The sequence below is a fragment of the Schistocerca cancellata genome, chromosome 3 (assembly GCF_023864275.1).
Source record: "Schistocerca cancellata isolate TAMUIC-IGC-003103 chromosome 3, iqSchCanc2.1, whole genome shotgun sequence".
Lineage (NCBI taxonomy): Eukaryota > Metazoa > Arthropoda > Insecta > Orthoptera > Acrididae > Schistocerca > Schistocerca cancellata.
In genome coordinates, this window is record NC_064628.1 from 762009226 (window position 1) to 762033431 (window position 24206).

Genomic DNA, 24206 nt, shown 5'->3' on the forward strand with positions numbered 1-24206 from the left:
ATATAATAAGAGCTCATATAAACTACTCGATCCCCCAATTCTCCTCAGAGTTCAGGCTCAAGGAAGCTGCAACATGGAATAGCTTCAAGTCGTCGGAGGTATATAGTATCGCCTGTGATGAATGATGCGGAGTACGTAGGCGAGACAGGAAGAAGTTTTGAGACCCGCTTTAAGGAGCACATCAGCGACCCAGGCTCAAAATCGGTCTTAGGTACGCATTTGCGGGAAACGGGTCACAATATCACCGGTATCCAGAACAACATGCGGGTGTAACGCTTGGAAAATAAGGGCAACACCTTTAATGTTTTGGAAGAGGTTGAAATCTTCCGAGTTCTGAGAAATCCCCTCGTTCCTCACTTAATGCCCAGACCGATCTGAAGCACAAGGGTCTTTTACAAAATTTTGATTACTGAAACAGGTAGCCTTACCCCTATAGCTTACTTGTTAGTAGGTTCTGTCCTATATATTTTTATGCGTACTGCGGGCCTTACGCATTCAGAGCCATCACATTTATTATTCTTATGGTTATAACGAGCAGCCATGTTTTATATTGGCCACCTAGTATAGTATTAGGCTTCTTTAAAAAAAATAAAAAATAGACATAAAGAATTGTTTATCAAATGTTCAGCACCCCCCACTCATCACACCTTGTACACGCCATCCCGCCTCTGGCGATTCTCGCGCCACTGCGTGAGCGCTTTCCGGGTTTCGGCCAGTCAGTCAGGCCGTGTCTGCTGCCGCGAGGCTCCTCTCAGCTTGCACGGTAGGTTCTGATATGTTTACATGGCCCTAATTCCTTTGTTTGTTCATGATAACGTTCTGCTCTTCGTCGCTCGTGTTTATGGGAGTTTTATCAGCATCGTATTTTATTTTTATTTTCTAGGTCATTGCCGCTCCCATCATTTAAAAAAAAATTTAAAAAAGATTTTTAAATATTAACTACCGCTTTTACTGGATGACGGTATATTGGACGTGAATGGTGGGGGGTGGCTACAGGGCACTGTTCAACGTTAATATGTTATAGCGTATGTGAGTACTTTCTTGTTTCATTCAAAAAATTGGTTGTTTAAAAGTTTAATTTATACCTCAGAATTGGGGAGCGAATAGTTTATATGAGCTCTTATTATATTATTTTTTGTACAGATTGCCCGAGAATGCACCGATAAGTGGTGCGAAACCTGTCGCAGATTTAATTAAAATCATTCATACAGCCAGTGCGGGATTTTCTCTGGAAAAAGTTTTCACATCTGACTTGATTTCAATGATTTTCATCTTCCAGGAAGACGGGGCACCCCATCATTGGAGCAGGGTTATTCGTCGCATCCTAATCGACGAACTTTGACATCTCTTGATTGGGCGTAGTAGTGAAGATGATATTGCTCTGTTCACTGGGCTCCTAGTTCGCCCGGCCTAACGCATCGTGACTTTTCCTTTTGGGGTATGTTAATGACCGTGATTAGGCACCCTCACGGGCAAGAAAACAGGAACATCTCAGAGAACGCATCAATGCTTGTAACGCCGGAAATGCATAGCCTCCTATTTCCATCTATTGTACTATTTTTTTTCCTTGCTTTGTTACCTCAAGATATGACATTTCTGTCTCTTTGTATATTGTAATTGTTTTACTGTTTGTATATATATATTTATACATTTATGTCGATGTATAATTGGTTTGTTTCGTAAATATTATTTGTATTTTTACGCTGGGTCTTGCCTAGGGAAGACTGCTATCGAACTATTACGTCGATAGGTCGTGTGAAGAATCAAAGTGTGTAGGATCTTTGGTAGTGTTAACTCTGCCGCGTGGAGCGCGGGCTGGAGAGAAGGAGTCTGGCTGGGGTAGCGAGTGGAGCAGGTGTGTTGTGTGACGCTCCCGCGAGTTGCCGCGCTTTCGGGGTTTGGCAGAATGTAATTGCGCTCGACTCGCGATGATAGTTTCTGACATGGTGTCGCGGACGGGAAGCATTAGCTGGCGCACATCAAGAGCCCGTTTCGCCTGGTGACCGTGTCGAGAAGAAGGCGCGCCAACATCCAGCTTCTGCAACAGCGACGGCCGACAATGAGTGACTGTCGCCACCTCCTCGATCGACGGCTTCAAACCTTCAATCAACCAACAAGGAAGACTGGAAGCAAGTAAAGTTTTAGAACTGTATGGCAGACCTCAGCTTTTAAAATTGTTCCATTTGTCTCGCAAAATTACAGCAACTTAGCATGAACCTTTGTTGCTCATTGTCCCAATTGCATTGCCAAGCAGGGTCCCTTCCTTTTCCGAAATGAACCCGAGTGTCGTTGAAATTCAAACGCCAGCATTAAAGTAATATAGCTAACTCGTTTTCACTGCTTTAATTTCAAAGTTCGGTTAAAGTATTTAGATTACACAAGCACGAATTAAGAGTGCGAGTTTTGTTACCGTATTTTAGCTTACCTGTGACTGCAGCTCAGCTTGGTACGTACTAAATTTTACTATTGTTAATTGTTCAGAATCATTTAATTCAAGTTCAAAGTTAAATCTCTTATTTCTAAATTGCGTAGATTCAAGTAGCTTTTGAAATGATTGTTGAGGTAGTCCAAGACTAACCGTATTTTACTGAATTTCGATGTGCTTCAGAAAGAAAGCTCACTATTAACTTCAGTCACTGAATTAACTTTCGACTTTCCGGCTTTATTAATTCTTTTGCTAAATTAAGTCAGAGTGTAGCGAAATTTATTACTTCTGACAAACTTTCAGTTTTCACACTACACGTGTCAATTCAGTTGCCACGCTTCTAGTGCTAATTATATGTGTAATAACCTTTCTTTTTCAGTTACTATAGTAATTGTCCTTAGGACTGGCGACCGTGATTTCCCCCAAATCTCAAATACCTAATTACCGCTAGTTAATTGTTAACGTAACGGCTGCACATTTACTTTCTTTATTAACTTTACCCCTTTTCAAAATTAATTTCCACCAGTTTCATTAGCACATTTCCTTTCATTTAGATGTAACCCTTTCCTCCCTCTTTACCGACAGGTTAACTTCGGTGACGATTGCTTTTCCAAAACTCCCATTAGGTACACGCGGTTTCATTTTTCACTGTCATTAAGGTCGGTAAGTGAGGGGGAGGTTACACGCTGCTGATAATCATTGACAAGATGCGAGTCCTCACTCGGGCATGGGTGAGTGTGTTTGTCCTTAGGATAATTTAGATTAATTAGTGTGTAAGCTTAGAGGGACTGATGACCTTAGCAGTTAAGTCCCATAAGATTTCACACATATTTGAACTGACAAGATGTTGCTGCACTAAGTATGGTCGTGTGACCAGACGACCACTCATAGAATACTTGCAGCATCGATGGAGCCTGGCACGTGAGGGCAACTTGAACTTGTTTACATCGTAACAGCCGATCTAGCCGCCTTGTTTGTCAATTTTAGCTCTTTTCTTGCATGTTATTGCGAAACACTTGTAAGGAAACATTAATAACCACAATATAAAAGCAGTTCACTATGTCGATACAGCAATTAATTGAATTAAACTTACAACAATCTTGTGTCTCTCTCTCTCTCTGTGTACTAGCCTATACCGAAGACCTCGTTTCAATATCAAAACTTCCTCGCAGATCAGAACTATGTAACGGGCCGGGACTCGAACCTGGAACCCACTAGTCATGCAGGAAAACTTCTGTGAAGTCTGGAAAGATGGAGAGGAGGCATTTGCCGAAGTGTAGGTGTGAGGATGGAGCGTGAGTCGCGCTTCTATAGCTCAGCTGGTAGAGCACTTGCCAGTGAAACGTAAGGTATCACGTTCGAGTTCTCGTCAAACATGCAGTCTACACCTGCATACAAATTTCAGATCAGCACACAATCCGCAGCAGAATGAAAAGTCATTCTCTTACTTATACCTTAAACGAGTGCAAGTTTTAGCTGGATCACGCCGTATAGTTTTAGGCTGAGGACCGTCCCTTGACGGATGCCTTTCTGCATTTTCTATGTATAAGTCTATCCCGTCGTTCAACTGAATGTATGCTGAACTTATAAGGAGTGGATTATAGGGACGTACGGTGAAGATTTGTTGTTCAAAGAGCACATAGCTTGTGTACTAGCAAGAGAGCTATATATTGTTGTATACATGTGTGAGATCTTCTGTGTATACAAAAGGCAATGTCCTGACTGAAGGACTGACTCAACACTGCCCAGCTCAAACCGCTAAGGATAGAAACTAAGGAGGTGAAATAGGGGATGTAGGCTTTTCGAAAGTATGACGCTATCAACGTAGTTTTGAAACTAGAAGTAGGAAAACTGGTATACAGTTTCTCAGTTAGAAACTAAAAATGTTTCAGCATTTTTGGAAATTCAACCATTAAGGAGGTAAAATATTGGGTGAAAGCGTTTTTGAGAATAAATAATTACTAAAGAACTGCTGAAGGATTTTTAAGGCTACATCTATGGCAATTGGTATTTGACTTCTGGTAGAAAATTCAAAAAAATATTTTTACAGTGTTTCTATAAATTTAATCCCTAAGGGGGTGTAATAGGGGACGAAAATTCTGAAGGAAATATTTCGTTGAATTAAAAAATTTTAAAACTAAATTAATGATAATTGGTATTTCACTTGTTGCTTAGATATGAAGAAATATTTGTTAGGGGATGAAAGTTGCTAAGGAAATATCTACAGAAGAACGCAAAAGGTATGATTAACAAAACTTTGGACTCCAGAATCGCTTTCTGCTCAGAGGAATATTCGGAAAAGACCATGCTTATATGGCCTCAACTAGCGTGAAAACCTTGGGTGTTGCAGTTTGTGAACAACATACAAATTCAATTAAATAAAGACAATAAATATATATATATGGGCCATATAGTCTACGCGAACGAAACAGCGGGCGCTAAGCTTTTCGAGTAATAGAGCGACGATGAAGCTGCGCTGGAGGATAATGGCCAGAATATCACTCGTTAATAACACATGATTTTTAGAAAAAAGTGTTCAAATGTGTGTGAAATTTTATGGGACTTAACTGCTAAGGTCATCAGTCCCTAAGCTTACACACTACTTAACCTAAATTATCCTAAGGACAAACACACACAACCATGCCCGAGGAGGACTCGAACCTCCGCCGGGATCAGTCGCACAGTCCATGACTGCAGCGCCCAAGACCGCTCGGCTAATCCCGCGCAGCGGTTTTCGTGACCTAATGACATATTTTCCTTGTTGCATTATAAGTACAGTAATACTGTGTGATCCAAGTTATATAAAGAGATTCCGTAGTATATAATTCGCAAGATCGCATAGCACATGTTTGCAGTACCTTTAATAGCAAATGTACGTACATTGGAAGTATGGAATTTGAACGAATAGTAATAGTTTCCACAGCCGTTGCCGGAATTAGAGGTTAGTATGTGGCATAAAACTAAGGTGTGATGACAAAGAAGGTACTGGTGGGAGCAGGTCATACAATTAAGAGGGACTGCACGCAAAAGAAGTTAAGAGTCCTCTGCGTTTAAATTTGCTTATCGCTGTTTTGCTATGTTTACCGATCTGGCGGGCTTGGTGTGTCAGCGGCGAACATCCATCGTCTGACACCCTATGAGGGACTCCTGACAATCACTGAAACGTCTCCTTTGAAAAATTAAGCGTGACTGTGCTGGTAAACTTCCACGTTATTTGATTTTCAAACAGCTGAGCAAAACTCAACGTACTGACAGTTCTCTCTTTACTTATTCTGATCATCACTAAACTGACACACAATATTTTTAGCGCAACGCAATCTTTCAGTAATTCCTAGAAAAGAATGGCCGTGACTAACAAGAACCTATACCTTTCATGAATCACTTACCTCACAAAAATCTTCGTTACTCGAACTACTGCAATACGGCAAGCACGAATACTGTCTGCTAAATAAAAGATTCTAACCACTGAAGGCACTAACTACTGATAGGCATAATTAGCAAATGAAAGATTTTTATAGAGAACAAAGAATGTATTTACCTCAATAGCGTTCAAAAGTCTTTATATAATATATATATATATATATATATATATATGACATCCATCTTTACAAATTTCCTTTTTCTGGCGGACACACATACAGATCGTCCGCTTTTAGTAACCTCTCAAAACTCTGGCATCTCTCTTTCCACATCCACCACTGCTGGCGGCTACTCTCCAACTGCCCAACGCTACGCGCTGTTCACATTCAACTGCCCAACACTACACAAGCGAATATTTCAACAATGAGTCCAACCAACCACAGACAGCACACAGCGCAGTCAGCGATTTTTATGTAGAGCACTATGTGGCGTTACCAACATAAATACCTAAATAGCCTACTTACATCACGACTACCTACCGCACGTTCTTCTGTCCTCAGGCATTCTGACTGTCTTAGATGTAGCCAGCATGGTATTCTCACATTTCACCACCACTGTACGTAAATCTGTTGTTCAACCAACATATGTAACGTATTAATGCAGCTACATATACTCGTCCATATGGAATAAGTAGTTCACAAATCTATCTCCAACCCAGGTTAAGTGACTCAGAGTACTGGGCAGTTACTTAATCTCGTTTTTTCATGAAGGACACAGATTAATAACGCATGTCTTTGTTTTAGCTTTCGTGTTAAACTAATGTCCACTTCTTGTTTGTGAAATCTGTTCACAAATCCCTAGTCGTGATCGCTTTATCTTCAGCAATAGGGGCCCACGTATCATTAAAATGACCAATATAGGATTGGTTTCCCTTTTGGGTCATACAAAAGTAACCACCAAATTGCAAATTTTAGGCTCATACTATCATTGTGTACAGCTAAGTATCGTAGTGACAGCAAATTCACAGGTTCCACAACGCAAATCTCTTTTTCAACATACTATAGACGGATCAGTTAATGATTACTGTCAACAAAAACTACACACTTAAAGAAAGTTGTCTTTTTTGAACACAAGAACTGTCAAAGTGATGAAAATTAATTATTGTTACAGGTAACTGAGATGCTGGCAAATCCTTTCTATGGTTGGACCATGAGATATTTCTTCAGCATGGACGCAGCATGAAGTCGATGTGACGTCGGTAAGCTACAAAGACCTACTTCAAATCCATACGGTGTCACTGTATCTGAATAATGAAGTTCTAATCAACCGTCTGTGAAATTTTTACACAGCGCTGTAACTCGTGTTTTTATAAATATTCTCCTACTGGGGTAACTCGTGCAACGTGGCAAATCCAAAAGGAATAGGTAAATCATCCCACTCTGCGCGCCAAAATGTGGTGAATGGGTATTTTTAGCGGGGATGTGGGGGGAAATAATTGATATGTCATTTGCTGGGTGTCAGGTTTCATCATTATTAATCAAACCATAAGTCATCTCTTTACTGGATATGTGCAAAATATTTGAGTGACTAAGAAGTGAACACAGACAACTATTTAAAAACTGTTTATTAAACCAAAAAAGAAGACAAAAATCATTGAATAAAGGTTCACAGGGCTTTCTGAGTGGGTGGACATGTGAAATACGGGCCAGAGAGATCTCACCGAACACTTGAATCGGCCGTCGGCAGTGGAGAGCTGTTAGACAGCGGGTGGTGATACACGGCGGCATGTGTCTTGTGCTGTTGTGTTCTCCTTCATCTCTGCGAGCAGGCAGTGCGTGGTGGATGACCGACATCTGTCACCGATTGAACAGCCTGTGCCATTCCTGCAGACCGAACACATTAGCGCCACAATCTGCTGACAATGATACATGACCACTGCGGTCGCCTCAGGTAGCTGCGTTACGAAGGGTCTGCTCTCTAGACGGGATGAAATTCTGCACGCGGTCGAACTACAGAGGCGGCGCCCAAGGAACTGGCTTTCAACCGGATGACTGTGATTATGTGAATGAGTCGCTGACAGCAGAGTCAAATCTCGGATCAGAATTAGAATCATACTGCAAAAGCTCCATCAGGTGAGAGACAGTAGACTGGGTCTCGAAAAGGAAACAAATAGCAAAGAATGATCGTCGGACAAGAATTAAATCCAGCAAAGATTGTGTTGGGAGTCGGAACCTCATGGTGTACACTCATATCTCAAGGGGATCAGCACCAAAGTCAAGTGATGCAAAGTCAAGTCCTAACATATGTCTTGTTACAAAATCCCAACGCAAAGTTTCCCAAAAGAACCATCAAAAAGTCTCACTCATCACTGGGTGACTCTACCGAAAAACTCCAGTTGTGTTAATTCAACCTATCATCGTAGTTCCTCCATTCTCCAACTCGGTAGTTTTGTGCAGTTCTCCTCTCTTGCTCTTCCCGAGTGCTGAATATTGTCAACACTCCTTATCATTGGGTGAAGACACATCAGTGACACGCAATACATAATTCCTCCTTGGTATTTCTCCTCTTCTTGATACCCCATTACAGGGTGCCAACTTCCTGCTGAAGTCTCCCAAAAGCCCCTAAAATATTTAATTCCTGGTCTGTTGTCGTGTATTGACTTCAGAGTACAATCGGCCAGCAATCGTCTTCGTGGTTTTGTGCTGGTGGATGATGGCAAACAAAAGAGCTTATACCTTCGAGAAGAAGTCCTCAGGTGACTTCAGTGTGGTCACACACCGACAAGAAGGTTGTATCCCCATTTGTGCTTCTCAAAGAGACTCAACTTTAGCGAAAGAACGAGTTTCTCTGCCGCACCAAGCCGGCAGTCGACGAGTCCCCCCTGTCAGTCGTAAGCCTATCACAATAACGTCTCTCCAGTCGAAAACAGTGCTCTTCTCCAACTGTCCAACGCTTGAGTTTCGAGGAAGGGTTTCCACAGAACACCAGCAAACGCTTACCGGTTCCTTTCGAGCGCAAAGCCTGTGCATCCATCTCATGACTGTTATAGTGCGGCATTCATTACACTACGAAAAGTTTAGCCGATTTCATATCTCCCCTGTTTCGTACTAAAGATGTTAAAAAACGATTATTAATGGGATCAAACACAATTCTGCACAAGGGTATGTAGTATAACTGTGTAGCGTCGTCTATGTAACTTACTGACATAGTATTTTACGAAGTTTCAGACAAGCATAAACATAGGAAGTATATGTAAAGCGGCAACTGCTGTAGTATCTCGTTCTTTTCGTATGTTTTTCGTTTTTCGCCAGCTTACAAGAGAGATCAAAATTTCTGATTAGAATCGTTGGACATCCCGAAGCTTTTAGTAAGTAGCAGTCGTAGTGGTGGCTGAATTACGTAACCATTACGGCACTTCACCTCAACCTCTCGATACCAGCAATATTCTACGGTGTTTCTGTAAAATAGTTAACATATTTCTGTGACAACATTCAGATTTTATTTCATTAATGTAGAGGTACTTTGATACATCGATATGTTTATATTGCAATGATATTATTCTTATGTGTATTCTTTCGTCACTATGATCTTTGACGTACTTGTAACTCTGATTTTTGGGCACGTAAGGGGGTTATTAGAGAGTCTAGTCTTGGTCGTCATGTTGAAAAGACGCAAATTGTAGTCAGTTTATGAAATGTGAACTTTAACGGTGAGGAAGATATTTTCAAGTATGTCTTATATTGAGATTTTGCAACAAAAATAATAAAAAAGAAGTGTAACTTAAATTCAAAGTGCTGATTACTTTTTTACATCACCATTGTCCTAACTTGAAAAAGTTTAATCTTCAAGAATGGTTTATGAAACACATCTATAAAACTTTTGAATATCGCAGAATAACACCTAGGCCTCTTTGCATCCGAGCTCGGAATCATCATTACCTAGATTTTCGACGATTGAACCATGAGTTCACAACGAGACCAGCGTGGGAAACACGAAAAATGAGTGCCTATTGTATTCATTATTTCAAGAAATGACTTCAATAACTGTGCTCTAATGACACCTGCCACATAATATAACTTTGTTGTTGCCCGAAAATGCAATATTTAGCAGCGTGGGCAACACTACAATCATAATTAATTTTTGACCTTTGTTGTGGTAGGATTGTTAGACAGTGTTATAAAATTATTTTGACAAAGCTCATATTCATTCTTAACATTCATTCACTGCTACAACAAAAGAGCATTTCTTCTCTTACTGCTTTACTATGCCTGTTAAACATTCTTAAGTGCGAAAGTAGTGCACCTGATGTGTATTTCATATACACGTTTTATGAAATATATCGCTTTACAACACCTTCAGTAACAATCGGATCAAACGTTCGAGGTTTTCCCATGTGATTACAGCGGATATAACCTCGCGCATCCACCGATCTTATGCGTCTCACTTAACGTAGTACTTGGACGATTTTTCCATCAGTCTTCATCGAGTGGTAGGAGCAATGATGTTGGTTGTGCTGTTTGTGGGTTCAAAATGGTTCAAATGGTTCTGAGCACTATGCGACTTAACTTCTGAGGTCATCAGTCGCCTAGAACTTAGAAATAATTAAACCTAACTAACCTAAGGACATGACACACATCCATACCCGAGGCAGGATTCGAACCTGCGACCGTAGCGGTCGCTCGGATCCAGACTGTAGCGCCTAGAACCGCACGGCCACTCCGGCCGGCGTGTGCTGTTTGTGTCTGAGGAACTATGATAGTTGGTGAACTCAGCAAAATGAATATCTGAAATATGCCTATGATAAATACAAATCATATGAAACTATATCATTCCAGAGAACTTTTAAAGTCTCAAACATACCGGGTGCGGCAGCGTTTATAGTAGGATATTAAAAACACACCATTAGGCAGTAACTGTAATTTATTTATTACCTCTTATGTCAATTAAAAGTTAAAGGTATGCCATTTACTAATGTGTTAAGTCATTGTCCATTGCGGGAATTACTTTGTGAATATGACTCCTGTCAAATGATGCTCCCTCTGCACAACACATTCGTATAGGCGGTGTTGGAAGATTTCCATAACTCGGCGTAACGTATTCCCTAGGACATTGCCGACGGCAGTTCTGATGAGATGCTTCGTCTCAGGAATGGTGACACAACGTGTTCGGGAACTTCTTGCTTCAGGTAGCCCCAAAGGAAAAAGTCTGCACATGAAAGGTCAGGTGAGGGAGGTGGCCACGAAATGTCACCAAAACGGGAAATGTCTGTCGCAAGAAATCCATGAAAATTCTGGCTGCATGCGAGGTCGCTCCGTCTTGTTGATACCATAATTGTTCCACACCCACATCGACCATACCCAATTGGGGAAGAACGAAGTCTTGCAGTATCTTTAGATAGCGTTCACTGAGGGGGCTTCATTTGACAAGAGTCATATTCAAATAGTAATCCACGCAGTGGACAATGGCTTACACATTAGTAAATGGCAAACCTTTAACTATTAATTGACATAAGAGGTAATAAATAAATTATTTACTGCCTGATGATGTGTTTTTAATATCCTACTATGTACGCTGCCGCACCCTGTATATGATGTACATATCCAGACTGAAGCGACGAAATTTGTCCTAAGTCTAGGATACCGGTAGGCAGGTGCGCTAACCACTACACCACCCGGACACAGCGGCTTTGCACAGCTGCGCGGACTACCCTAGCGCGCTCCCACCTGAATCCAAATTTCCATACACACCTCAGACCACTTGATATTCCCCATAAATTCAAATAGTATTGCAGAGGCTCTTCAGCTGTACTGGAACAGCTCCCCCACATCGAACGAAACGGTGAATCCTGCCCGAAACCCAGGAATAGGTGCTTTAATCAAATGGAACTACACTCCTGGAAATGGAAAAGAGAACACATTGACACCGGTGTGTCAGACCCACCATACTTGCTCCGGACACTGCGAGAGGGCTGTACAAGCAATGATCACACGCACGGCACAGCGGACACACCAGGAACCGCGGTGTTGGCCGTCGAATGGCGCTAGCTGCGCAGCATTTGTGCACCGCCGCCGTCAGTGTCAGCCAGTTTGCCGTGGCATACGGATCTCCATCGCAGTCTTTGACACTGGTAGCATGCCGCGACAGCGTGGACGTGAACCGTATGTGCAGTTGACGGACTTTGAGCGAGGGCGTATAGTGGGCATGCGGGAGGCCGGGTGGACGTACCGCCGAATTGCTCAACACGTGGGGCGTGAGGTCTCCACAGTACATCGATGTTGTCGCCAGTGGTCGGCGGAAGGTGCACGTGCCCGTCGACCTGGGACCGGACCGCAGCGACGCACGGATGCACGCCAAGACCGTAGGATCCTACGCAGTGCCGTAGGGGACCGCACCGCCACTTCCCAGCAAATTAGGGACACTGTTGCTCCTGGGGTATCGGCGAGGACCATTCGCAACCGTCTCCATGAATCTGGGCTACGGTCCCGCACACCGTTAGGCCGTCTTCCGCTCACGCCCCAACATCGTGCAGCCCGCCTCCAGTGGTGTCGCGACAGGCGTGAATGGAGGGACGAATGGAGACGTGTCGTCTTCAGCGATGAGAGTCGCTTCTGCCTTGGTGCCAATGATGGTCGTATGCGTGTTTGGCGCCGTGCAGGTGAGCGCCACAATCAGGACTGCATACGACCGAGGCACACAGGGCCAACACTCGGCATCATGGTGTGGGGAGCGATCTCCTACACTGGCCGTACACCACTGGTGATCGTCGAGGGGACACTGAATAGTGCACGGTACATACAAACCGTCATCGAACCCATCGTTCTACCATTCCTAGACCGGCAAGGGAACTTGCTGTTCCAACAGGACAATGCACGTCCTCATGTATCCCGTGCCACCCAACGTGCTCTAGAAGGTGTAAGTCAACTACCCTGGCCAGCAAGATCTCCGGATCTGTCCCCCATTGAGCATGTTTGGGACTGGATGAAGCGTCGTCTCACGCGGTCTGCACGTCCAGCACGAACGCTGGTCCAACTGAGGCGCCAGGTGGAAATGGCATGGCAAGCCGTTCCACAGGACTACATCCAGCATCTCTACGATCGTCTCCATGGGAGAATAGCAGCCTGCATTGCTGCGAAAGGTGGATATACACTGTACTAGTGCCGACATTGTGCATGCTCTGTTGCCTGTGTCTATGTGCCTGTGGTTCTGTCAGTGTGATCATGTGATGTATCTGACCCCAGGAATGTGTCAATAAAGTTTCCCCTTCCTGGGACAATGAATTCACGTTGTTCTTATTTCAATTTCCAGGAGTGTATATGGTTCCAAAGATCTTTTCACCTCTCAAATATCAATGATGTATATATGCAGACTGAAGCAATGAACGAAAATTTGTACCAAATCCGGGATTCGAATCTGGGTATCCAGTTCACTAGGCAGATGCAGTAACCCCTTTGACACACTGACACTGTGGCTTTGCACAACTGCATGTTATATATTGATTAAAGCACCCATTTCGTTCGATGCGGAGTTGCTATTCCAGTACAGTTGCAGAGTCTTTACAGTTCTGTTCGAGTTTAGGAGAATATCAAGTGGAGTGAGACATGAATGGGAATTTGGGTTTAGGAGGGAGGCTTGTCAGGGTAGCCCATGACGTTGTGCAGAGCCACTTGCCAGGGTGCGTAGTGGGTGGCGCATCTGCCTAGTGAGCTGCAGACCTGGGCAGGAATTCCGACTTCAGTACAAATTTTCAGTCGTCGCTTCAGTCTGCATATACACATCATAAACATAAACGTTTGCGATACCATATGAATGGCTTCAGTAAGGAGCAACCTAACTTTTATACAGTTGATGATGATGTTGATGTTGTTGTTGTTGTTGATGATGATGATGATGATGATGATGATGAAGATGAAGATGATGATGTTGCTGTCTTCAGTTTGAAGACTGGCTTGATGTAGCTCTCCATGTTAATCTGTCCTGTGAAAGGCTCTTCATCTCTGTGCATAGCTACCACAACCTGCATGCATTTAAAACTTCTTCCTATTTTTACCCCACCCCCAGACTTTATCCAATTAGCAAACTGAGGATCCCTTAATGCCTCACACTGTTTCCTATCAACCGTACTTTGCTTTAGTCAAGCTGTGCCATAAATTTGTTTTTCCTCAGTATATATTTGTTATTCGCTGTACCCATCTAATCCTCAACATTCTTCCGTAGCACCACATTCAAAAGTCCCCCTTCTGTTCTGGTCTGAACTGCTTATCGTCCACGTTTCATTTCTCTACAAGGCCACACTCCAGACGAATACCTTCAGAAAAGGCCTCCTAACATTTCAGTTGATATTGAATGTTGACAAATTACTTTTTTCAACAACGCTTTTTCTTGCGATTGCTACACTGCATTGTGCATCTCCTCTGCTTCACTCTCCAGATATTTTGCTGCCCAAATAACAAAGTTCATCTACTAATTTTGGTGTCTTATTTCCTAATCTAATTCCCTCTTTACGGCCTGATTTACTTCAACTATGTTTCATTATCCTTGTTTTACTTTAATTATTTTGATCTTGGTGTCTTAATTCCTAATCTAATTCCCTCTTTACGGCCTGATTTACTTCAACTACGTTTCATTATCCTTGTTTTACTTTAATTATTTTGGTCTCAAGATACCGTCACAAGACAATATCCATTACGTTCAACTACTCCTCCAAGTCCTTAGCCATCTCTCACAGAATTACAATGTCCTTGGTAAACTACAAAGTTTTTATTTCTTCTCCCTGAACTTTAAGGAGAAATTCGGAAAAGGAGTTAGTTTCCTTTACAACTAGATCAACGTATGTACAGAATAACATCGGGGATAGACTATAACCTTAATACATTCGCTTCTCAACTATGGTTCCCCTCTCATGTCCTTCGACTCTTATAGCTGCAGTATGGTTGCACACAACCCTTCGCTACCTGTATTTTATCCCTGCTACCTTCAGGCTTTCAAAGAGTGTAGTCTGGTTCACATTGTCAAAAGCTTTCTCAAAATCTACGAATCCTATGAACGTAACTTGGCCTTTCTTCAATGTCTTCCACTAACGAAGCCCTTGAGTCTGAGGTCGCAAGTTTAGTCTTTATTAAGCCTCATTTGAAAGTGGTGTGTCAACAATGATAATAGGAAAAAACTTCTATGGGACATACGCACTGTACTTCACAAAATGGATATTGTCGACATTCAAGAAATGCTCAAAACAAAACATTAGCTTGCACCATAAACACCGAGTGAAGAAGGGCGCGCTATAGTGAAGACAGTGGTTTGTACCATAAATATCGAAGGCGAACTCCTTGAGAGCTAAAAAGCGTGCACGACATTCAAGTAGGTATCCACTCTCTTTTTTTTTCCTTATCAGTGTTTTCCACATATTCCTTTCCTCTCCGATTCTGCGTAGAACCTCCTCATTCCTTACCTTATCAGTCCACCTAATTTTCAACATTCGTCTATAGCACCATATCTCAAATGCTTCGATTCTCTTCTGTTCCGGTTTTCCCACAGTCCATGTTTCACTACCATACAATGCTGTACTCCAGACGTACATCCTCAGAAATTTCTTCCTTAAATTAAGGCCGGTATTTGATAATAGTAGACTTCTCTTGGCCAGAAATGCCTTTTTTGCCATAGCGAGTCTGCTTTTGATGTCCTCCTTGCTCCGTCCGTCAGTGGTTATTTTACTGCCTAGGTAGCAGAATTCCTTAACTTCATTGACTTCGTGACCATCAATCCTGATGTTAAGTTTCTCGCTGTTCTCATTTCTACTACTTCTCATTATCTTCGTCATTCTCCGATTTACTCTCAAACCATACTGTGTACTCATTAGACTGTTCATTCCGTTCAGCAGCCCATTTAATTCTTCTTCACTTTCACTCAGGATAGCAATATCGTATCATTGATATCCTTTCACCTTGTATTTTAATTCCACTCCTGAACCTTTCTTTTATTTCCATCATTGCTTCCTCGATGTACAGATTGAAGAGTAGGGGCGAAAGGCTACAGCCTTGTCTTACACCCTTCTTAATACGAGCACTTCGTTCTTGATCGTCCACTCTTATTATTCCCTCTTGGTTGTTGTACACATTGTATATGACCCGTCTCTCCCTATACCTTACCCCTACTTTTTTCAGAATCTCGAACATCTTGCACTATTTTATATTGTCGAACGCTTTTACCAGGTCGACAAATCCTATGAAAATGTCTTGATTTTTCTTTAGCCTTGCTTCCATTATTAGCCGTAACGTCAGAATTGCCTCTCTCGCCCCTTTACTTTTCCTAAAGCCGAACTGATCGTCCACTCTTAAAGAATACATATAGAATCATATTGGTGTAATGCCGTAATGAGAACTGATGGAATATGATCCTAACGAATGTGAAACAGTCTGTCGCGGAGTTTATCGTGAAACTGAGTATCCTTTAAGGCGAAACTGCCGATAGTGTGATAATGTGTTTTATAAAAAATGGCTCTGAGCACTATGAGACTTAACATCTATGGTCACCAGTTCCCTAGAACTTAGAACTACTTAAACCTAACTAACCTAAGGACATCACACAACACCCAGTCATCACGAGGCAGAGAAAATCCCTCACCCCGCCGGGAATCGAACCCGGGAACCCGGGCGCGGGAAGCGAGAACGCTACCGCACGACCACGAGCTGCGGACAATGTGTTTTATAGGCACGGAGAAAACAAACATCTAGAGTCTGAATTTGTCCAGTGGTTCTAGCAGGTACGAGTTGCTGTGCCATACACTTTCCAGGAGGGACAGTTTGCTCTAAAGGAGTGTGATTTTTATACGCAGACCAGGAATCAAGCAAAAGCAAGTTATTTTGACCAGCTATTGGCCAAAATCAGTGCTCATTCCTTAGTTGTAGTTCTCTTACGGCCATTTTCCACTCTTTTTTTCTGTGACAGACATTCACTACTGCCCTTGCATGGGGACACACACGAGAATGAATCATAGGAGACAGAGCACCTCTAGCTTCTCGCACCACATTAAATAACTTTCCAGCCAGTTTACCATCCGGATTAAAAGTCGTCATAATTGTATACGAATGCGTTAAGGCATTGATGTTAGTTGATCTTGATGCAACTCTCTTGATGCCCCTAATTTCCAGAGTGCCTTTCATATACATTTCCTTTTCAAATCCCGAATGGCCAGAGTTAAAAAAAATTCCTTACTTAACGATGGGACAAGTTTGTTTATCTCATGTACAATTTTTTCGCGCCAAGTCTGTAGTTTACTGTGGACGGTCAAGTTGACGCTTTTTTGAAATTTAGTTATCTTACGCCTTCCAATTCTCTAACTCTGTGTGAAGTTATACAGCTTCCCTTGAAGTCACTGTAATCTATATCGCACGCAATCTGATGTGCATAACATAGCAGGTCACTATCATACACATACTACAAAACTGCATCGAGCATGGTTGAAAAGTGCAAACACCAGTTTTTGTAACAAGTGCGCCTTGTTCTCACTCGGATATCCGTAGTTTTTCTAACACACTACACGGTCATATTGTTGCGTACTTATTCATAACTGTTTTTCTTTTTTAGTGTGCTGTCGATGATGTTTCATGGACGTAATTCTACGTTTAGGAACAGCTTCTTGGACAACGATTGTCTTTCGTTATGTTTCATTGGAGATGGGAATCGTGGCTACCTCTCCAATGAGGATGCTGAACTACATGGCTCGGCACCTGTTTCAGTACCACTTTCACTTGCTAAGCTCGTATCTTCATCCTTGTATTCCTAATGTACATTTTCCTCATAGTCGAGCGTATACGACACCATACATTCCACTGATTCATCTCGCAGAAACGCAAATATTTTCTCACCTTGAGAAATTCCTTGGGTGCTCTTTTGACGAAAATTCAACTCGTCAGCTGCAGATATATCGCAATGTTTGCTTTGTTTATCTTTGCCATTGCTCTGCTTTTTACCAACATCACTAGCAATGTAGCATTGTTATGAGTTACTCGAGCGCTAAGCAGTTCAAACACGCTCCGTAGCCTAATGCTGTGCTCGCCATCGAATACCTCCAGTTCCGCCTGCTGTTGCCATTAGCAGTCAGTATTGTGGTTCGATGGTAGACTATATATATATATATATATATATATATATATATAAAAAATTGTGTATGTGTGGGGGGGGGGGGGGGGTCGAATACCATAAACATCATTGGTCTATTGCGACCTCGCACTTAAGGGGTTGCTTATAAGATTAGTCTCGTGGTATGTATTTCTCCGTAACCGAAGCAGACCTACCCCCAAGCCGGACTCTACCAGTTTCTCCCTAGTTCCGTAAACAATTCGTGTCGGTATTTTGCAATTATGACTAGTTAAACTGATTTTCTACGCTAATGAACTTGTTTCAGACATCTAGTAGTGATGGTATTCGAACAGTTTAAATGTCTCTAGCTGTTGGATTCAATGTAGTACTATATATTAACGTGACATTAAATTATACGAAAAATATTTTAAGCCCATGTATTGATCTCTGTTGTCCAGATCAGCTTTTCATTTTTGTAGAGTGGGACAGTGAGATGGAACGTCACGTACATAGGGTGGTCCATTGATCGTGACCAGGCCAAAAATCTCCCGAAATAAGAGTCAAACGGAGAAACTACAAAGAACGAAACTTGCCTAGCATGAAGGGGGAAACCAGATGGTGCTATGGTTGGCCCGCTAGATGGTGCTGCCATAGGTCAAACGGATATCAACTACGTTTTTTTAAAATAGGAACCCCCATTTTTAATACATATTCGTGTAGTATGTAAAGAAATATGAATGTTTTAGTTGGACCACTTTTCCACTTTGTGTTAGATGGCGCTGTGATAGTAACAAACATATGGCTCACAATTTTAGACGAACAGTTGGTAACAGGTAGGTTTATTAAATTAAAATACAGAACGTAGGTACTTTTGAACACTTTATTTCGGTTGTTCCAATGTGATACATGTACCTTTGTGAACTTATCATTTCTGAGGACGCATGCTGTTACAGCGTGATTACCTGTAAATACCACATTAATGCAAAAAATGCTCAAAATGATGTCCGTCAACCTCAGTGCATTTGTCAATACGTGTAACAACATTACTGTCAACAGCGAGTAGTTCGCCTTCCGTAATGTTCGCACATGCATTGACAATGCGCTGATGCATGTTGTTAGGCGTTGTCGGTGGATCACGATAGCAAATATCCTTAAACTTTCCCCACAGAAAGAAATCCGAGGACGTCAGATCCGGTAAACGTACCGGTCATGGAATGGTGCTTCGACGATTAGTCCACCTGTCATGAAATATGCTAATCAATACCGCTTCAACCACACGCGAGCTACGTGCCGGACATCCATCATGTTGGAAATATATCGCCATTCTGTCATGCAGTGAAACATCTTGTAGTAACATCGGTAGAACATCACGTAACAAATCAGCATAAATTGCACCATTTAGATTGCCATCGATAAAATGGGGGCCAATTATCCTTCCTCCCATAATGCCGCACCATACATTTCCCCACCAAGGTCGCTGATGTTCCACTTGTCGCAGCCATCGTGGATTTTCCGTTGCCCAATAGTGCATATTATGCCGGTTTACATTACCGCTGTTGGTGAATGACGCTTTGTCGCTAAATAGAACGCGTGCAAAAATCTGTCATCGTCCCGTAATTTCTCTTGTGCCCAGTGGCAGAACTGTACACGACGTTCAAAGTCGTCTCCATGCAATTCCTGGAGCATAGAAATATGGTACGGGTGCAATCAATGTTTATGTAGCATTCTCAACACCGATGTTTTTTGAGATTCCCGATTCTCGTGCAATTTGTCTGCTACTGATGTGCGGATTAGCCGCGACAGCAGGTAAATCACCTTCTTGGGCCTCATCATTTGTTGCAGGTCGTGGTTGACGTTTCACATATAGCTGAACACTTCCTGTTTCCTTAAATAACGTAACTATCCGGGGAACGGTCCGGACACTTGGATGATGTCGTCCAGGATACCGAGCAGCATACATAGCACACGCCCGTTGGGCATTTTGATCACAAAAGCCATACATTAACACGGGTAACGTATCACGAAGCAAATACCGTCCGCACTGGTGGAATGTTACGTGATACACATACTTACACGTTTGTGACTATTACAGCGCCATTTTTTCACAAAGCGAAAAAAGTGGTCCAACTAAACCTTCATATTTTTTTACGTACTACACGAATATGTAATAAAAAATGGGGGTTGCTATTTGAAAAACGCAGTTGATATCCGTTTGACCTATGGCAGCGCCATCTAGCGGGCCAACCATAGCGCCATCTGCTTTCCCACCTTCAAGCTAGACGAGTTTCGTTCTTTGTAGTTTTTTCGTTTGATACTTATTTCGTGAGATGTTCGGCCCGGTCACTATCAATTGACCACCCTGTATATTTCCACAAATGCCACAGACGAAATCTTTTTGCGTCTCATGATTGTTATTTAAAAGCGATGCTGGTAGCAGTGATAAAGATTTTCATAGCGACTGACGGTGTTCAACATGATTTTCGGCAAATATATGCAAGCTGTAAGGTAGGACCTAACGAAAAATACTCGTTACTTCCTGAAGGGTCTACATTTCTTACGCATCTTGACATATCATTATTATCATTTTATTTATTTTTATTTTAAGGCCTTTATTGGACCACTTTGGTCAGTTATACAAATGTTTATGCAAATTGTCGTTATTAAATAATACAATAGAGTTCAATAATAATTTCGTTAGACAATTCAACACTACTGTGGTTATACAAGGATTGATATAATTTATTATTGTATGAAGTATGTTTTGCTCTTCTGACTGCCCAATACTACTTCATTCTTCCATATATTTTCTTTCATTTTTCGTTTGAGGTCAGTCTTCCTGTAGTTCTTTTATTGACCTTCGTTTGCTATCTGGTTTATGTGGCTTGCAGTATTCTGGTTTCCTCTATTCTGTTTTTTAGGTCATCTACTGCAGTTTGGAGTTCTCTTAATATTCCTCACTTTCTGTGATCCATTTAATGTTGCTCTTACTATTCAACGACTTTTCTGTTATTTCGTTACTAATTCAGTTTTGTGGTGTTCTCATCACATGTCCAAAGAACGAGATACGCTTCTTTCTGATCGTGCTCATTACTGGTTCTGTTTTCTTGTACATTGTTTCATTTGAAGCTATTTTCCAACGCTCGTTTACATTATATTGTTTATTTATGCATGTCAAAATTCTTCTTCTTTCTGTCTTTAGTATTTTGTCAATTTGTTACATCAGTTGTTATGAAGATGGTTTCAGTTGTGTAAGTTATTTTTGGTTGTGTAACGGTTTTATAATGTTTCATTTCTACATCTATGAATAGGCCTTTTTGTTGTGTCTGTTTTTGGTAATGTACTTTGCTTTCTTCATTTTTTATTGTGTTTTGCTATGAAGGTCTGTCATTTAGATTCAATGTTATGATTCATCTAAATATTTGAATTTATCGACAGTTATGATTTCCGGTTTTCCTATTGTCATTTTGTTTGCATGTGGTGGGTCAGTTAGCACATTCTTTGTTTTTCAAATCATTTTATGGCGCCAATTTTCTGTGCTATTTCCTATAGTGATTTAACATGTTCCTTTGTTCCTTCAGCATTTTTGGTTAGGAGAGCAAGATCATCAGCAAATCCTAATCAGTCCAAATTTACATTATTTTACGCACTTCCAATTCTCGTGTTCTTTAGGTTATGTCTGAGGCATTCTCTCATTATGTATTCCAGTGCACAATTGAACAGTAATTGTGATAGTGTCACCTTCTCTAAAACCTGTTTTTATGAGGAATGGTTCAGAAATTTCGTCTCTAAACTTCACTATCGATTTGGTGTTGGTTAGATTAAGTCCTATTAACTTATTTAATTTTGAATAGAGTTCCAGATTACTTACTATTTTTAATACAGAACGTCTACAATGTCAGTAAAATGCCTACTTAAAATCTGCAAATGTTATTGCCAGCGGTTTGTCTCGTTACCAGCAGTATGCCATAATCAATTTCGAACTAATGATCTGCTCTGCACAGCTTCTCTGTATTAGACTAACTCCAGTTCTAGTTGTTCCTCGAGTCTTCCATATAAGATCTTGAATAAAACCTACTTGCAGTCTAGAAGGAAGATTCCTCTGTGGCTATCCGGATTGCTCTTATCCCCCATCTTGTGTAGTGGGTGGATAATAGCTGGCATCCAAATTTGTCAAAGCCTTGTGTAAGGAGATCTGGACTGTGTCACTTTATTATTTCTACAATTCAAAAAGTTCCTGATCTTCTCTGCGTGCCTTGTACAATTGTAATTGTTTCCCAAAGATTTTGTTGTAGTTCCTAGAATTGGTTTTGTTGTAATTATCTTGTATAGAGTTTATTGTGAGATGGTCTCTAAATTCTCCTAATGTTTTGCGTGAATTTTTTTTCTTTCATTTTTGCGGTTGATGGAATTTTCTTCTGTTTAGTGTGCTTAGTGTCTGTCTTCATATAATTTATAACATTCTGGTGTCCCCCATGCATCTTTTCTTCATGAGTTAAGCGAGTTAGATACTTGGCTTGTTTTTTGAGACTTAGTACCAGTTTTTCTAAATCATTTGTTAATTTAATGATTTGTCTTATTTGTTGGTACCAGTATTTCTCATTTTTAATTAGCTGATGTGGTTCATACCTTCATTTTGTTTTTATTAGTTTTCCATTCATTATTATTAATAGAGCGAATCTGATTTTAATTTAAACTAAACATTGGTCTGAGCCTGTGTCTACTACTTTCAAAACTTTAACATTGTAGATTTCCTTAACGAAAATTTTTGGTCTAGCTCCCACTCCCCCTTCCTCCAATCTGGGTGTTTCCATGTATTAATTTTATTTGGCTTCCTCTTGAAGTATGTTGATTTAGATATAAGCTCCTGTTCTCTGCAGGATTTTACTAATCTATGACCATTCTTGTTCGTACAGTAATGTGGCCTCCATTTTCTAATTAAATCTTTACATTTTGTGTCTTTTCCGGGCGCTGATAACCTCGTTGTTGTGCGCCCTAAAACACTAATAATCATCATCATCATCGTGTCTTTTCCCAGCTGGGCGTTGCAATCTCCCAATAAGATTTTTACATTCATTTTATTTATACCGTTCACAGTTTGTTCGAGAAGCTTCCAAAATTTGTGTAGCTCTTACTTCCTTTTTGTTAGAAATTTTTCATTTGTAGAAGCATGAGCATTTATAATTGTTCAGGTTTTATTCATTGTTTTAAAAGTGAGAGTTGCAGTTCTTGGTAATACTGCTAGAAAATAAATTATTGAATATGTTACTTTTAAATTATCTTATCTTAGAAGATAGATTAAGGAAAGGCAAACCTACATTTCTAGCATTTTTAGACGTAGAGAAAGCTTTTGACAATGTTGAGTGGAATACTGTCTTTCAAATTCTAAAGGTGGCAGCGGTAAAATACAGGGAGCGAAAGGCTATTTACAATTTGTACGGAAATCAGATGGCAGTCATACGCGTCGAGGGGAATGAAAGGGAAGCAGTGGTTGGGAAGCGAGTGAGACAGGGTTGTAGCCTATGCCCGATGTTATTCAATCTGTATATTGAGCAAGCAATAAAGGCAACAAAAGAAAAGTTCGGAGTAGGTATTAAAATCCATGGAGAAGAAATAAAAACTTTGAGGTTCACCGATGACATTGTAATTCTATCAGAGACAGCAAAGGACTTGGAAGAGCAGTTGAACGGAATGGACAGTGTCTTGAAAGGAGGGTATAAGATGAACATCAACCAAAGCAAAACGAGGATAATGTATTCGAATTAAGTCGGGTGATGCTGAGGGAATTAGATTAGGAAATGAGACACTTAAAGTAGTAAAGGAGTTTTGCTATTTGGGGAGCAAAATAACTGATGATGGTCGAAGTAGAGAGGATATAAAATGTAGACTGGCAATGGCAAGGAAAGCGTTTCTGAAGAAGAAAAATTTGTTAACTTCGAGTATAGATTTAAATGCCAGGAAGTCGTTTCTGAAAGTACTTGTATGGAGTGTAGCCGTGTATGGAAGTGAAACGTGGACGATAAACAGTTTAGACAAGAAGAGAATAGAAGCTTTCGAAATGTGGTGCTACAGCAGAATGCTGAAGATTAGATGGGTAGATCACATAACTAATGAGGATGTATTGAAGAGAATGGGGGAGGAGAGGAGGTTGTGGCACTATTTGACTGGGAGGGATCGGTTGGTAGGACATGTTCTGAGACATCGAGGGATCACCAATTTAGTATTGGAGGGCAGCGTGGATGGTAAAAATCGTAGAGGGAGACCAAGAGATGAATATATCAAGCATATTCAGGAGGATGTAGGCTGCAGTAGGTACTGGGAGATGAAGTTTACACAGGATAGAGTAGCA